This window comes from Choloepus didactylus, chromosome 20, assembly GCF_015220235.1.
Source record: "Choloepus didactylus isolate mChoDid1 chromosome 20, mChoDid1.pri, whole genome shotgun sequence".
NCBI lineage: Eukaryota > Metazoa > Chordata > Mammalia > Pilosa > Megalonychidae > Choloepus > Choloepus didactylus.
The window spans coordinates 21,154,538-21,171,728 of NC_051326.1; positions in this window are offsets into that span (position 1 = coordinate 21,154,538).

Genomic DNA, 17,191 nt, shown 5'->3' on the forward strand with positions numbered 1-17,191 from the left:
CTTTTACACATCACCCTATTTCCCAGGCCCGGAATAGATGAGCACATCTGCATCCACAAGGGCCTAATTTTAGAAGCCACATCACATGCTCAGCCACAGACTGGAACAGTCCCACTCCCTGAGAAGACGGCTTTTGTAGCCCCTCATCTTCTTTAATGAACACAGGAATTCAACTTGTCAAAGAAATCACATAGATCTGTCCATTTACAGAATCACTATGGAACACCCACTATGCGCTGGCACTGGACTCAGCACTAGCGAATCAGTGATAAGTAAGGCTTGTCCTCTGCCCCCTAAGTCTGCTGCTCACAGCCCACTGCCTTGCAGCCCTCCATAACATCCTGTTTACCCACAGCCAGTGCAAGGACCAGAAATCTCTGTTCCCAGGAGCAGACAATTTATTTATGATTTATAATTTATAACTACCAAATTCCAGAAAGGATTAAAAGTGGAGATAGAGTAGGATGGTTAAGAAAAAAATATATATGAAGAGGGGTCATACAGAATCAGCTGCAAAGATGATGATGTTCAATGACAAGAGAGAGTTGTTTCAAATGTGGGCGAGGGCCAACCTCAGGCTTTGGAACAGCACCAGAGAGGATACTTAGAGAGGAAACGTGATGAGAGGTACAGAGGCTCCGACGCACACTGATGGATATGGAGATTCCTGTTGACTGAGAACAGCATCAGCTCACCAAGCAGACACCTCTGAGGGGCAGAGTTGGCAGCTTAAGCACCAATGGAAAAAGAGCGTGGGCAGGAAAAGCTTACAGAAAATTAAAAAAGGAGAGAGGTTTGTTACCTGTTAAGTGGTGAAATGTAATCAGGTTAGGAAGATTGTTATCAAGTCTGAGCTATGCATGTTTTGCAGAAATAAGAACCTGAATGCAGCCTCCTGTTGCTCCTCAGGCAGGTGTGCAGAGGTGAGGAAATTCATGAGCCTTCAGAGATTCATTCTAGAAGATGAGGGTTAGCCCAGTAAAGGTGCGGGGAAGGTTACCTTTCTGAGGGAGTTCTACCTTTTCACGAGGCCCTGATTGTTACTTGTAGGCTTTGTTTTTCATAAAGAGGAAAGTACTGAACAAAACTCTGTGAGAATGTTCCAAACTCCCTTTCTCTTCCAGTGCCTTCAGGGTATGTGCTGCTTTGGGTATATTATGTCCCCCAAAATGCCATGCTCTTCGATGCAATCTTGTGGGGGCAGACATATTAATGTTGATTAGGTTGGAATCCTTTGATTGAGTGTTTCCATGGAGACGTGACTCAATCAACTGTGAATGAAACGTTTGATTGGATAATTTCCTTGGAGATATGGACCCTGCCCATTCAGGGTGGGTCTTGATTTAATCACTGGAGTCCTATAAAAGAGCTCACAAACAGCCTTCTGTTTGTGAGCAGCTCAGAGCAGCTGCAGCTTGGAGAGACATTTTGGAGAATGCCATTTTGAAATGCAATCTAGGAACAAGCAGATGCCAGCCACGTGTCTTCCCAGCTAACAGAGCTTTTCCAGACACCATCGGTGTTCTGCAGTGAAGGCACATTACTGCTGATGCCTTTATTTGGACATTTGCTTGACCATAAGACTATAATTTTGTAACCAAATAAAACCCCCTTGATAAAAGCCATTCCATGTCTGGTAGTTTGAATAATGGCAGCATTAGCAAACGAACAGTGTACTAGAAGAATCTCTTTAAGTTCTGCTTTGATAAGAGGTCAACCAGTGGTATCAGAAATATATGTTCAGCACACAAAAGAAATCTGGTATGATTATTTATTCTAGGAACAGGTCATTGTGAAGAGATTCTAATAATTTTCCTAATGGATTGACATTATTTCTCACTAATTGTTGGCTGTCCAACCATTCACAAAAGTTAAGCCTCTGGGTTGCATGGAGGGACCTTCTCCTTCTGCTCCACAGGAGTACAGGAAGCTGGATTTAAATGTATGGATTTCCATATGGGGTTGCTTGGTCTCAAAGCCCTCCTGTGTTCCTTCAACACCCCATGCTTCTGCACACACTCTTCCCTCTGTCTGAAGGTCCCTCCCTGTCTGAACACTTACTCAGTCTTCAGTCACAGCTCAGATCCCAGCTCCTCTCGGAATCTTCCAGGACAGAGGGAGTGGAGCCCTCCCCTGGGCTGGAGTGGCCTTTGGCCAGACCTGACACACGTAAACAAGTCCACTCACTCTGGTATTCTCCCACCAGACTGTGAGTGCCTCAGTGACAGACCCGTGTCATATTCACCTTCACATCTCCAACTGTGATATTAGGCGATCAGAAATAAAAGAATGTAAAACCAGCTGGCAAATTCCTCATGCATCTGCTGTAACAGGGCAGGGGTTCCTTACAGGCGAGACCTCCTGAAGAGCGGGAAGGCTGAAAGAGATCCCTAGAGGTTGAAGTCTCAGGTGGAGAGCCCAGTCGGAAATACAACACATGCACGGGGAAGCCTGCTGCCCCCAGCTTTGCTTTTCCCCAGGAATATAGGGTCTGCTCCCTCATCCTCTTCTGCCACTGGTGTCCTTAATCCATCACTGGCCATTGCTTCTGTATCCCTCTCTGCACCCCCTGCCAGCTCATTCCTGAAGACTACTTCAAAAATCCCAACCGCTATACAAACTGATAAAAATCACCAAATGTCAGCACTTAAAAATCATCTGGTCCAGCAACTTCTCATTGGATTATACAGAGCCTTAGGGGTAGGGGGGCTACCCCCAGGAGCCCCCATGTGTGAATAATTTGGGGAGATCTGTTTGGGCAGGGCCCGGGGCACCCCACTGCCTCTGCTCTTCATTCAGAACAGTTTTATTTTTTTTTTATTTGACCTGTAACAGCTATAAATTTGGCTTCCATATGAGATATCTTTATTTAAATGATTCAAATAAAACTACATGGAAAGCCATGAAGCCTAAAAAAGAAAGATGACCTGTCCAGAATCATAAGACTAGCAAATGGCAGACAGGCGGAGAGAGCATGGACTAAAATTAGACTTTTAACTCCCCTTCTCTCTTCCCCCATGTTCTTCCCATAAAGCTGCCTCTGGTGGCAGCAAGAAGCCATTTCCAAACCCATTTGCACTTCAGGATCTGGTCAAAGCTCATCTTTTTGAAGTTACTGAGCAAACACCCAGAGGCATAAACAGATGGTAATAGTCACTGTTTACATGTTTGTGGAGCTGTCTCCCTACAAATGGAATCTCCCATTCTACCAGTTCTACCACATGCCTATTTAACCTTCTGCTGCTCAAGTCACTCCAGAAGTTTAATCCCATAGTCGACCTTATGTCTGAGGTTCCAGTTCTTTCCAAGGAAGGTTGGGGTCCGTAGGGTGGAGCTGAGGGAACTACTGGTCGGTTTAAACACAAAAGAGGAGAACAAGAGGGTCAGGACAACGAATTAAGTTGCAGTCTGAAAACATCATCAAGAAAATGGTGGCATTATGAGTCCATAGACACTTGCTTAGTGGATGCAGGGCCTCGCCAGCAACTGGGAATACCGGGAGCAAGGTTTCAGACTTCTCTCCAAGATTGCTAAATACTGTGAATACGTGAGCCAGGCTGCACAACCTTTTTATGTATGTATTATTGCTACCCCCATTTTACTGGTGAAGAAATTGAAGCCCAAAGAAAGATTAGGCAACATGTGCAAAGTCACACAGATAAAGTCAAACTCCAGATTTGCCTTGGAGTTCACAAAACTGGCACAGTAGTCGTCGTCCAAATAAAGGGGGTCTTTCTGACGACAGGAGGAGGAGGGTGGCGGGCTACCGAATCAGAGTTTAGAGCCAGGGAACTATGATGGGTACCGAACTGGGAACTGTTCTATCAAACAAAACCCCTTTCAATAAACCTTCGGTCATCCCATAAATAATTATTTACTACCTACCATCTATTGCCAGACGCTATTCTAGAAACTGGCTATACAGTGATGAGCAAATCTACCACGGTCTATGCTATTATGGGGAAAAGTCTGTGGCCTCAAGCCAGCAACACCCTCACAGAACAGACCTCTAGCACCCTCGTATCTCTCAAGGACTTAATCCTGAAGCATATGTCATGATTTTATTTTGCTCTCATCTCACTTCTTCGTGAATCCTCCTGTACTTGTACCCTCTGGACTCAGTTTCAGCCTCCTAAGTAGACCTGAGTGAGGCCCTGCACCAATCCTCCAGCCTGACCCTGATCAGCTGCTGAGGGAAACCTGCAGCCTGGACCAGCCCAACCCAGCCTGTCCAGCACCCCTGGACACTGTGCCACCAGCTGAACCCTCTCGCAGGGCAGGCTAATGAGCAAAAGCTGTGTGTGTCGAGGTGGGGGGGGGGGGTGGGGAACAGATAATCAGGATAGCACGTGGCTCTCCACCACCTGGAAGGGACTGAGTTGTTCTGAGTTGTTAACGTACTGACCAGCTGGTATTCATTCATTCATTCTTTCAACAATAAAGATTTATTGATTGGCTACTATGAGCCTGGCACTGTGCTAAGCACTTAGAATCCATCACAGAATAAAATAGGCAAAAGTCTCTGCCTAGAGAAGCTTCAATCTAGTGGGAAGAGAAAAATTAATAATAAACATCATAAATATATACATGAATAAATAAATGGTTATAAGTGCTATGGAAAAAAAAAAAAAAAGAAAAAAGGGCCGGATAAGGAGGAAGGAGCATCAGTAGGGTAGGGAGGCAGGGCTCAGAACTAATGGGGTGGTCAGAGAAGGCCCCATAGAAGAGGTGAGGGTTGAGCAAAGACTTGAAGAAGGTGAGGAGAGCATTAGCTAAGAAGATATCTGGGAGAAGAATATTCCAGGTAGAGGGAACAAAATGAACAAAGAAAGGCCTTCAGGCAGGAGGGTTCCTGGCATGTTTGAGGAAGAGCAAGGAGGCCAGAGTGACTGGCGTAGAGTGTGCCAGTGCGGGTGGGGAAGCAGCAGGAGGTGAGGACAGGAAGGCAACGGGAGCCAGGTTTTCATGTTAGACCCTGTAAGCCATTGTTCAGACACTGGCTTTTATCCCAGTGCAATGGGGAGCCAGAGAAGGATTCTGAGCAGTGAAGTGCCATAATATAAAAAGCATCGCCCTGTAGGGGGCAAGGGTGACTAATGATGGTGGCAGGGACCAAGTTGGTAACGGTGGAGATGAAGAGAAATTGGTTAGATATTGGATATAAGTTGAAGGTAGAGTCCATAGAATTCCCCAATAGATTAAACAGATTATGGAAAGAGAGGAGTCAATGATGACTCCCAGATTTTTGGCCTAAGGAACGGTAAGGACGAAGTTGTCATAAGCAGGGATGAGGAAAGATGGTGAGTGAAGCAAGTTCAAAGTAGAAGACGGTAGCTCGGCTTTGTACATGTTGAGTTTTTTGTGTATTGACTGCCAAGTGGAAATGTTGACTAGGCAGCTGGATATAAATGTGTGGAGTTTAGGAGAGGGGTCTAGAGGGCTGGCTATAGAAATTGGGAGCCACTGGCATAGAGATGTAATTAAAGCCACTATATTACATGAGCTCACTAAAGGAGTGAGTGTATTTGGAGAAGAGAAGAGGACTAAGAACTACACCCAGGGAGCAACAAGCAAAGGAGACTGGGAAGGAAAGATGAGTCAAGGTAACAGGAGAAGCAAGAGTGTGATATCCTGGAAGCCAACCGAAAACAAGCGCAACATGGAGAGGGTGGTGATTGGCTGTGTTAAATGCTACTGATAGGTCACATAAATCAAGAACTGAGAATCAGCCACTGGATTTCAACAATGTGGAGGTCGCCAGTGTCCTTGGTAAGAGCAGCTCCAACAGAGTTATAAAGGCAAAGTAACCTGATTGGTGAGTGTTCAAGAGAGGATGGGAGGAAAGGTGTTTTATTGCAAAAGGAAGCAAAAAATTGAGGAGAAAGCTGGTAAAGAAAAGTGGAATCAAGGGAAATTTTGGTTTTGTTGACCCTTTTCAAATGGAAGAAATAACAGCATGCTTGTGCACTGGGGTGAATGATCCAGGAGAGTAGAGAATGAATAATTCATGAGGAGAGAGGGGGGAGAATTGTTGGAGCCATGCACTTGGGTGGCAAGGGGGAATGGGCTCTGCATAGATTGAGTGTACAGAGGACAGAGAGATCTCATCCATGGTAACAGTGGGTGGCCAGGAGGGGGTTGAGTGGAGGTGGGAGTCTTTGGAAGTTCCAGTCTAGTTGCTTCAATTTTCTTAGGCTAATAGGATGAGAGAGAAGATCAAGGGTTTGAGAAGAGAGTATTTCTTAGATATCTAAGAGAGTAGGAAAATGAATAGACCATGATTGCCTGGAAGTGTTAAGGCCCATTGAGGATTGGTGATCACGAATGTAAATTGTGACCAGTCCACGTGGTGAGTGCTTTTCTCCAGCCACACCCAGCTGTCTGGCTGGGAGCAGGCCAAGACTGGATTTCCCCAAGCCCACTGGGCCTGCAGAGGCCAGGCTTTCTTTCCCTATTGCCAAATGTTTTGGGGGCCAGACAAGCCCAATGTTGGAACATCTGACCTGCCTCGCCTCTAAAATCACCATTACTTGTTCTTTTGGGCTGCATCTTTAAAAAAGCAGACATGGAATCCAGAGAACTCCTTTGAAGCTTTTAGGCAGAGTACATTGAGAAAATGTGACATTCTATTAGTAGTATTCCACAGAGATTGTTTCTAGGGAAACCCTATGCGAAGCAACATTTGGCCAGATTCCTTGACTTATAAGTCAGCTATGAACTGCTGGCACATGTCCAGCCAGGGCTGCTGTGCTTCTCCATAAGCGCAGAGCCTCTGTCTCCCTCCCCTGCCCCTGGCTGCCCTTCCAAGTGCCTCCCTCGCCCCCAGCTGCCTCCTCCCCTATTAGGGTAATTGACCCTGAGTCATTTAGGTGATGTCTGCCTGCGGTCAGAGAGGGCCACTGTGGCCTTCTACATAACGCAGCTCAAAGATCCAGGAATAGAACCACTCCTGCTCTAGGCTTCTGCCAGTGAACAGTGAGTTGTGATCATGTGTTGGGAGCAAGAAAGTGTGTGTATTTGTGCCTGTCAAGTGGGGCAGGGGAAGAACAGTAGAGAAGGGGAGCAGTAGCAGTAGACAGAGACCTCTGTCATCTTAATTGTCTGTTATCAGAAAACTTTTGGCATCTTCAGAGTTTGCTCTGAAATTTCAAACCAGCACCACGGAAACTAAAATAGACCGACTTAAACTTCAAAAAAGTAAACCTATGTGTAAGACAAATGTCCCAGATAGAATGCATGCCCAACAAAATAGTTTCTCATGATGATAACAATGATTTCTGATTTGTTTCTTGCTTTTTTGCATATTCTAGTATCTTCATTCAGGCTGAATGTAAACAATCAGGAGACGTTCCCATCATCTCCCTAGTTTTTTATTTCTTTTCAAATTTTATGCCTCTGTATTTTGGGTTTGAAGAGTTATTTCAAACAAGAGTTATTAGCAACTGGAAAAGAAAGCAGCCAAAGGAGCAATAGCACCAGGAGTCAGCAATGTGTCTTGATGGAAGTTGGAATTTGCAATTATGTGAGTTGGGAGGACCAGCTGACACCAAATGCATCCAAATCCCATAATCGAGCATCATTTTACCAACACAAACGAATGACAGAAAAGCTATTCCCAACTTTCCGAATGACTTACAGCAAGGCAGTATTGAAATATTAACCATGTCACAGCAATAGAAACAATTGCCTGGAATGTTCTGCAATTGTGTCTATCTATGCCAGTGGTTTCTTTCTTCTCTCCCTTTCCACATCCTCCCAAGAATTCTTATTTTGCCTGATCCATTATAACAAGAATCCATTGAAAGGGTTAAGTAAAGCCTTATTTGTTTTCATTTCTTTTTTCTAAATAGAAAAAGGAAATAAACATCACCGAAGATGTGTCCTGAGTATACTTTCTCTCTGATGCATTAACCATAGCCATCAATATAAATTACATTTGTCAAGGAACAGAAGTTTGTGAAACCACGCCTCTGAGAAGGGGGTGGCAATGGGCATTAAAAAGCCCCTTTTCCTGGCAAAACCTGCCACCATGTGGAACAGGATGGCACTGCAGCTGCCTGTCCAAAACACCCTCACCCACTCTGGGACTTTCACCAAGGCCAAGGAATGTTCTGAGCCAAAGCTCAAAAGTCAAAACATAGCACAAACCGCCTCAAAATAATTATCAGCAAGAAGCCAATCCCACCCACTTCCAATCAGCGTTGACTGCCAAGGGAATATCTGGAACAAGAAGTGTATTTTTGTTTAAAAGTAAAGGCCTGGCTCAGACTCGCTCTGCTCCAGGCAGGAACCTCTGAGGAAGGAACCCTCAGACAGTGGGAAGTTACAGACCACCTAGTAATCCTTTTCTAAAAAACTATAAACTGAAAGGAGAAAAGGGAACGTGATCAGACTGCCAAGATTTTTCACTTCCAACGCAGTGTTCTTTTTCCTTCCTAACGATGGAGGCACTGTCTCCAGGAGACACCTGTTAGGAGGTTCTTGGTTTGCTGGGAGAGGAGCCATCCCCACAGAACCCCTTTTCAGATCAGCCAGGAGAGGTGCCTTAGACAGTTCAGCCTGTCTCTGAGCATGTGAGGGACGAATGGGCCAGGACAGTGGCAGTGTAGCACAGAACCCCACAAGACCCAGGGACCAAGCCAAGAAGAAGTGTTTTGCAAGGAACCTTGACCTCCAGGCCAGATGAGAGACCTCCATGCAGTTATGAGCTCTTCTGCACGCCCCCACCCACTCACCCACAGCTGGTTTGTCTGTCAGCTTCCAGGGTAGATGCACAAGGAATTGAGGTGATAGCCTGGTCTGTCTGGGTGACAGGAGATGTGGTCCCTGAATTTGCCCTCTCGAAGCGCCCCTACCCTCCTCTCCTACGGTGCATATCAGCAAGAATTATACTTGTTTTTTGCTTGTCCATTTCCCTGCCCAGACTATGAGCCTCCTAAAGGCAGTGACTGGGTATTTCGTCATCTAGTCACCCCCAGGGCAAATGGTAGGTGTCTAACAAATATGATGAAAGAAGGAAAGAAGCGGAGGAGGGAGAAGGCAGAAACTGGAGCTGTGACTGACTCCAGAATTTGGCCAGTGGATGGTGGCAGACCTTCAGGTTTATTTTTCTATAAAAGCCTTGCCCTCAAATATATGTCCACCCAGTGCTGTTTTCCTCATCAATCTGCAAGGGGAAACCTGGGACACTTTCCCTCCCCTAACACATACCCTCTCAGGCTGGGTTTATTTTTATGGTTGTTGTTTTATTTCCTTCTTTTAATTTTCAACATTTTCTATTTGAAAAAACATGAAACCTACAAAAGAAATAAAAGAATAGAACAATGAAAACTAGTATGTCCTTCACTTACTGTTTTATTAGGATCTGGTTTATCCTTCTTATATTTCTTCTTTGCAGAAATAACACAACTTTCTTACACAAAAGGTAGCAAAATAAATGTAACTCACATTTTGCTTTTTTCCACACAACATATTCTGAAAATGACTCCATGTAGGTTCATAGAAATAGTCCTCATTCTTATGGTGGAGTCAGTACTACTCCACTGGGTGCATATCCCACAGTTTATTCAACCATTCCTCTATGGATAGGCATTTAATTTGTTCCCAATATGCTGCTATTATAAACACACTGTGATAAACAACTTTTTGCATATACCGTTAAACAACTTTTTGCATATACCGTTTAAATTTGTGATGATATATTTTCAGGGAAATTCCTAGAAGTGGGACTGCTCGTCAAAGTGTAAATGGCTTTGATGTTGAAGGCTTAGGGGGTTGGCTAATAATTATTGTCATTTTCCATTTTCATCTCATAGCGACTTTGTATGGATGCCGTCTTTTGTGTTCTGTTCTTGTAAAATGCCTTAAACTTTCCTGAGGCACCAATGATAGTTGTAGGTCGGCAAGGGTAAAGGATCTGGGTGACTTACTGGGTTCCTTAATTCAAGATCCCACTTTTCTCTCACTGTCAGGAAAAGCAGTTATTTGCTCATGTGATTAAAGATATCTCTTTTGTGAGAAAAGGTTTAGCGTATTCTTTGATCCTGTGGCTCTCTTTTGTTTCTAGAGGAGCCTGAATTTTCACCTCTCATTTTCTTCTTTCTCTTTCCCATTAAGTCTCCAAGGAACACCTGCCTTTTCAAAGTCATCTGCCAGAATCGCTGTTTCCCAAGACTGCCACCTCTGGGCTTCTACATTATCTTGCCCTTTCCTTCTGATTCCCCCGTAGCCAGTTGTCAGATACACACGGTCTCAGGCCTGTTTTCATATTTCCTGGCTCAGAGAGTGACCCTCACTCTCTTAAGAGTGTCACCTGGGTTCTCCCACCACAGGGCCCCTGCTGCACCCTCCCCTGCTCTGCACCGGCTCTGTCTGACTCTCCACTGCGGGGAGGGCTCCAGGGCTGGCGGTCTCTGCTTCAGAAGTTCATTCCGTACTTGCACGGGCCTGAAGGTTGTAGTGTTCTCTTTTAGTTCTGTTGTACACATGGGTTGTGGGTGCTTTTTTTGTTCTCCTTGTTTCTCTACATGGTTTGTGTAGAATATGTGGCGAGATTTGGATTTTGGCAGCCACTATTACCCTAAGAAAACCTGGGAGGACCTCCAAATGATTTTTAAAGACTCCTTTTTACCCTCTTTGTATTAGTTTGCCAAGGGCTGCCGCAAAAAAAATGCCACATGCTGGTTGGCTTAAACAACCCTACTGTATTATCTCATGGTTTTGGAGATTAGAAGTCCAAAATCAAAGTAATGGCAGGCCACGCTTTCTCCAAAATCTGTAGCATTGGATGGTGGTGCTTACTGTCAAGCAATCTTTGCCTGTCACGGGCGATCTGATTCCCTGTGTCTTTTCTGGCTTCTACCTCCATGTCCAGATTTTCTTTGGTTATAAGGACTCCAGTCATCCTGGGTTAAGGCCCCACCCCCACTCCCCGATTCAACTTGGTCTCATCTTAATAGAATCTTCAAAGATCACATTTACAAATGAGGTCACACCCATAAGGCTGCAGTTCACGACTTGAACATACTTGTGTGGGGGACATGATTGCCCCAACACCTTCAAAATGTCTCCTGAAATGTGTTAACTTGGCTTCACTTATAAAAATGTACTGAGTGGTTTAAAAAAAAAGAAAACAGAGAAACTACATGGAGTAGTTGGACCCAGTCATACCCTAACCCAGGGAGTAATTACTAGACACTTCCTCTTTTCCTGCTTACAGAATGCTTGGAGGGTCCTGATATCCCATAGTGATCCTATCTTCATATTCTCCTTCTCCTCTGCCTTTTCCAAGTCTCCACTCCCCAGTCTTCCAAAAATAACCCTTAACCTCACCATTATAAATGGGAAGACAGATTCTGCTTATAGTGAGAGTCTAACGAGAAAATGCTCCATATACAATATAATGTATCACTAGATTGTGGTCAGATGATTTGAACTCAAGCTCCACTTGTCTGTATCTAATTATATGTCCCTGGGAAAGTCAGTTACCTCTCTGAACTTGGGAGACTTTGTAAAGCTCCTATACAATGTGAAGGTACTAGAAAAAAATTGAAAATCTCATGAAAATATGAATGATTTTTATACAAGCCAGAGACAAACATATAGATATCATAAATATAAATAAATTACTGACCCCAACCTGGGGATAGAATCATTCTAGGCATGGCAATGGAGCAAAACAGGGGAAATGAAGAAATAATTACCTTCACTATAGAGTTGAACATGATCTGAGAATTCCCTAAAAGTACCATGGAGATGTGTGCTTTGGGATTGAATTGCCAAACAGTAAATTAGGTTCATAATAGTTTCCTCCAGCAAAAGAAGAGTTGTGTATCAGGCCATTTGGGGACCAAACTGAGAACAAAGGCAGCAGCCCTTGGCATCTTTAAAAAGATTTTTATTGTTTTTTCTCCCTCCTTCCTTTATTTGCTCTAAGGATAGAAAACGGATTAGACACCGCTACAGCCTCTTCTCTGGTTCTTGGCTTGCCAAACCTTTTCTGGGCTTCTAAACAAATGAACAGCTAGAGTGGCTTTTAATAGAATTCCAAGAAGGAGGAAGCTCTAAAAGATGCTCAGTCTTCAGGTGACTTCTTGAAGATTTTATCCACTCAGTTGTTTATAATCGGATTTACAAGGTGATACTCAGAAGCCTGCACTATCAGTCTCAGCAGCTGGAACTTTTGCTCAGAGTGGGAGCCCTGTCCTCTCTCTATGTCCCTGGTGCCTCCAGGGAGGACGGGATTTTGTCTGTGCTTTAGAACTCCATGACTTGAAAAATAGTTATTTTTATTTTAGATACATTTTCTCTGGTAAATATCTCAGCACTCAATTCATGCTTAATAGTTTTAACTGATCCCTTTTTCTGCTACTCTACAATCATTTTAGACAGGTCACAAGGGACGATTTCTGCTATACATTTAATAGATAGATAAATAATTAGTATGCCAAACTAAATATATATCTATAGTAACCACATGTTCCGGTTTGCTAATGCTGCTGTTATGCAAAATACCAAAAATGGATTGGCTTTTATAAAGGGGGCTTATTTGGTTACAAAGTTACAGTCTTAAGGCCATCAAAAGTCCAAGGTAACGCGTCAACAATCTGGTACCTTCACTGAAGGATGGCTGATGTTGTCCGGAAAACCTCTGTTAGCTGGGAAGGCACATGGCTGGCATCTGTCTGGAGTTCTGGTTTCAAAAATGGCTTCCTCCCAGAATGTTCTCTCTAGGCATCTGGGGGTATTTCTCTTAGTTTCCCCAGGCAAACTCTGGAGTAGCAAAAGTCTACTTTCAATGGCTGTCTTCAAAATGTCTCTCTTGGCTAAAGCTTCTCCTTCTATCTGTGAACACATTTATAGGACCCCAATGATTCAATTAAGACCTTTCAGGTGGGTTAACACCTCCATGGAAATTATCTAATCAGAGGTCTCGCCCATAGTTGATTGAGTGATAGCGCCATGGAAACAATCAAAGGGTTCCAACCTAATCAACACTAATACGCCTGCCCCCACAAGACTGCATCAAAGAACGTAGTGTTTTGGGGAACATAATGCATCCAAACTGGCACACCGTGGATAGTTACCCATCCAGAATCCATTTCCCCATCTTCCTCACTAATGGAATCCTTATTTGTTTAAGTATCTACCTTGTATAACTCAGGGGAAGGAGGCCCCATTCCCAGGGGCAGACCCTAATTAGTCTGAGCCAATCCTGGTAGTTCCAGTCACCTCACCAGTGACAGGCTTAATAGTAGACACATGATTTAATTCTGGCCAAAGACACAGAATAGGAAGTATGCGGGGGCAGTTCTGAGAAAGCATTTCTCACTCTAAAGAACGAGACACAGGAAAAGATACCCCTTTCTCATGTCTAGATGAAAGATGTGGAACTGCCACAGCCATCTTGCTTGCGGTCTGAGGGTGACTCCAAGGCAATGAAGAACGAGGAGCCGAAAGAATCACAGGGAGGGAGCCCCTGGCCCCTGCCCTATCCCAGACTTTGTTACGCCGAACAACAATTTTTGTTAATATGTTGAAGCCAGTTAATTCACAATGTTCTATTCCTGCAACTACAAATCATTTGAAGCAATAATCTGAGTAATATAAACAACTTCTACTTTAAAATTTTCACACAATAATCCATACCTAGGAGGTATATTTCCACTTCATTACAAAGCCTTGAGAATAAAAATGCTTATGTGGTTGGATAAGAGGGTGGTTTTGCTGTACTGAGGATTTTTCCCATAGTCCCTTTATATCACAAGGCATGTGAATTTCACCCAAAAGTGAGAACATTCCAGTAGAAGCCTTTGGTTTAAAAAGTATATATTTGTCTACGATATTTCAGTTCCAACAAAGTGGAAAGCTATGCTTTATTAGTCAGTGTTCTCCAGAGAAACAGAACCAACAGGATATAGGCAATAAAGAGATTCTAAGGAATTGTCTCATGTGATCTTGGGTACTGGAAAATCTGAACTTCCCAGGGCAGAACACAGGTTGAGAATTCCAATAAAGGCCAAGTTGAAGTCCTTGGTCCAAATCCCCCAGGAGAAGTCGGTAGGCTCAAAATTCTGTCAAGAGCCAGTGTTGAAGTTCAGGTAGAAATTCTTCTGGTTGCTGAAACTGTTTGTTCTGGCTTTTATGACATCCAACTGATTGGATGAGGAGATTAACAATGTTGCTGAAAGCAATCTCCATTGTTGATTGTAGATGCAAATCCCATCTATGAAATACCTTCACAGTAACAAGCAGGTCAGTATTTCCCCAACAGCTGAACACCATAACCTAGCCAAGTTGACACATGAAATTAATCATCACATACATCTTTGACTTATTTTACATACTGGCTTGTTAACAAAGGCTAGATGCAAACAACAGAAGCTACACAGCCTTGCCTAGCTTATGAATGGAAACCAAATTGAGACTCATCACCAGCCACTTGGTATGTCTTTTCTCAAATAGTTATTTGGATTTTGCCACCGGAACCTGGTATTCAAACCAGCCAACCCAAGGTTGTTATCTCATTGAAGATACAAAGAAACTAAGACTTGAGGCTTATTTAACTCCTCAAACTATCACCAGACGAGCTGTCAATTAATTAAGTAAAACTAAGTTTATTTTATGTCACTGCAGTAAAGGAGAACACTACCTTGACTGAGTCATAGCAGTGCCATGAAGGGAGTAGTTAGAAGCGGGAAATTTCTAGGACTTTGGGATCTGGGCTCAAGTGGCTTCAGTTGTGTTTTTCAAGGCAGTGAACTGATTGGCATCGGGAAGTTCTGTGATAAAATTGTTTAGGAGTGGTAAACACAGTGAGGCAAGAATTCTGCAGCAAGTCATGAAAGTAAACCCTTGCTTGTTATATGAGCAATTTGCCCAGGTGAGCAAACTACTGCTATCTATAATAGTTGATTTGTAGGAATTTCTTGAAGAAAACAGTGTAGTTTTTTATGGAGTTATATTTTCTGGGAAAGTTTTTCTGCAACAACTTAGTCTTGTTGACACAGGTGGTTTCCGTTGTCACAAAATATCATGTGTCTGTTGTATGCACAATGTGATGATACTGTGAGCCAGTGATTGTATACTTTGGATGGTTTGTATGGTTTGTATTACAGATATATAATGTGTCTAAGGGAGCAACAGAGAAGAATTTGAGCTCAGAGACAAAGAGAGAAAACTCATGTCTGCTACATTCCCCACTACACCCTGTCCAAAAGATGGCTTTGCTTTGTTTTGTTTTTAAAGGCAATCCTTCGTTGACTTTTTTTTGTAAATTGTGGTAACATACAACATAGAATTTTCCATTTTAACCACTTTCAAGCATACAGTTCAGTGACATTAGTTACACTCACAATGGTGTGCTACCATCACTACCATCCACTACCAAAACTTTTCCATCACCCCAAAGAGAAATTCTGTACCAATTAAGAATTAACTCCCAATTATCCCCCCTCACCCATCCCTGATAACCTATAATCTGCTTTCTACCTCTATGAATTTGCATATGCTAATTATTTCATATAAATAAAATCACACAATATCTGTCCTTTTGTTTTTGGTTTATTTCATACAACCTTATGTCTTCACAATTCACCCATGTTGTTGCATGTATCAGAAATGCATTCTTTTTTACAGCTGAATAATATTGCATTGAATGTATACACCACATTTTGTTTATCTATTCATCTGTTATTGGGCACTTGGATTGCTTCTATCTTTGGGCTATCATAAATAATTCTGCTGTGAACATTGTGAAAATATCTGTTCTGTGAGTCCTCCAACTTTTTTCTTCTTTTTCAGTGTGGTTTTGTCTATTTGGTGCCCCTCACCCTTCAGGTGAATTTGATGACTGGCTTTTCCATTTCTGCCAAAAGGCTGTTGAATTTTGATTGGGATTGTGTTGGATCTGTAAATCACTTTTTGTTTCAACGCCTTTTTAATGAGCTCCAACTATACGTAAGACACCATGCCAGGTGTTTTGTACAAAAGCATGGTTCATGCCTATGTGACCTTAAGCAAGTCACACTTTCTCTAAGCCTTCACATCCTCAGCTAGAAAATATGACTAAGATAACACAGAGTTGTTATGTGGATTAAATTACATGATGAGCGTAAAAGAACGCAACATGGAACCTGGAATTGCCCAATAAATATCAGTTTCACTTCTCCTTCTCAAGGAACTTATGCAGCTTTTAAAGAGACAAGAACAGCATAATTGAAAGATTAGTAGCAAAATATGAGACTCCATGAGGCAACAAGTGCCAAATGGGGCAAATAAGTATTGGAGATAATAGGCTGTGGAGGTCGTGGTTGGCTGGTACTGCTGGAAAACGCTTAACCTGGGAGGCGGCGTCAATGGCAGACTTGAGAGCCAGTCTTAGTTTTTTGTTTTTTTGTTTATTTTTCTGATTCCTCAGAAAAAAGTCCAAGATAGCATTTGCTTCAGTCCCCAAATCCTCATGAGCTGAATTACTACTCACGTGTGATAGTGGGACACCCTACATCCCCTCAAGAGTTCACTTACCAAATAGCATCATTTCTGAGCACCACACCTTATATACTGTAGGATGGTTGAACTTGTAAGTGAATGAATGAAAAAGTAAAATGCATACTCTTTACCCCTAAACACCAGTTCCTTCCTGATTCCTCCCTTATTATGCCAGATAAATGAGAAGGAAGTAAGAAGATGCCTCTTCTCTTTCCCCTTGTGCCCAGACAAGGTACTGGACAGCCAAACCCCCTCTCCTTTGTGTCCTACCCTGGCCCCTCTAACTCCTCAGAACCAAAGATGTCCTCAGGCAGTAGCCATCTAGTCTAAAGGATCGAAGAAGAAAGAGAGAGATGCCAAGAAACCAAGACCCAGAGACCAAAGATTTCCAGCCTAAGAAAACCCAGAACCTTTCTGCTTTCCTATCACAAGTTTCTGTCTCCCACTTCAGTTGCCCAGCCTGTTATATCTGCACCAGGAGGCAAAGGACAGAGGAGAAAAGAATTAAGTCATTTGCTCTCTCAGCCCCAGGAAACATAGTTGTTCCAATTCTTAATCTTCCATTGACTTGAAGGTTTCTTCTTTACAACACTCTAGAAACTACTGCAAACCTGGGTTCCAACTCAGGATCACACCTATAGGACTCTGGCCTGAGTGAAACAGGGTCCCAAATAGCCTGCTGAAACCCCAACAGGACCGTGCA